Source organism: Octopus bimaculoides, chromosome 28 (assembly GCF_001194135.2).
Source record: "Octopus bimaculoides isolate UCB-OBI-ISO-001 chromosome 28, ASM119413v2, whole genome shotgun sequence".
Lineage (NCBI taxonomy): Eukaryota > Metazoa > Mollusca > Cephalopoda > Octopoda > Octopodidae > Octopus > Octopus bimaculoides.
In genome coordinates, this window is record NC_069008.1 from 915,665 (window position 1) to 916,713 (window position 1,049).

Here is a 1,049-nt window from a genome sequence, read left to right on the forward strand (position 1 = left end):
CGAAACTCGGCTTGCAAAGACCTGTTGGGGCAAGCGAAAGCAAAATCGTGATGGCACCTGTGCCCAGCATCGCCTTCCTGGCACTTATACCAGATGGCATGTGTAAAGACATTTGAGCGAGATCGTTGCCAGTGCCGCCGAACTGGCTCCTGTGCAGGTGGCACGTAAAAGCACCCACTACACTCTCGGAGTGGTTGGCGTTAGGAAGGGCATCCTGCTGTAGAAACTCTGCCAAATCAGATTGGAGCCTGGTGTAGCCATCTGGTTTCACCAGTCTTCAGTCAAATCGTTCAACCCATGCTAGCATGGAAAGCGGACGTTAAACAATGATGATGATGATGACGACGAGTAACCTCTCTGTTAAGTACATACCTATTTAAGTGCCCATCCCAAATACAGGCAAAATTGTCAAGAATCCCCAGTTCAAGTCTATCAATCTCTGTATATTTCTTATACATATATATATATATATTTATATATATATATACATATATAATTTTTCATAGAAAACTATGTAATTGTTACCAATATAGCAGGAGATTTCACCGCAAAAAAGTCTAAATTAGACTCTTTAGGGATCGTGGTCCTTGTTTATAATTTGACAGTCAAATATAGCCTTATACAGAAATGTTGATGTAGGAATAAATTACATTAATAATGGATATTAGCATCAAATCTCTCTCTTAAATTAAAAAATTTTAAACTTTGGATATATATACATATATATATGTATAATCATAAATATACAGGGATTAGCAATTGAGTTGCTTCTCCAACATACTGAAAATTTAGAAATAGCAGTCAAAGAACTACTGATTCTAAACTACAAATTTTTCTCTAAAACGGATGGCGATATTTATGGCACACATAGAACAAAAAACCGGAGGGAAAAGCGTAAACAAAACAAGTCTTTAGTTAATTGGATACGAATCGTTTCATGGTTAAGTGAATGAAAATTTCACTATTCCAATCTTCAGCCCAAATATTCTGATAAATTTGAAAGTGTCTCTAAAAAAATTCACGGTAATTTTTGGCCATGCGACACCAAA

At 36.6% G+C, this 1,049-nt stretch overlaps 1 protein-coding gene across 1 annotated transcript in view; it reads left to right on the forward strand.

The window, feature by feature from the left end:
• LOC106873668 (ferrochelatase, mitochondrial) overlaps positions 1 to 1,049 on the forward strand; it is an 18,664-nt gene that overhangs the window by 10,944 nt on the left and 6,671 nt on the right. The window lies entirely within an intron of this gene.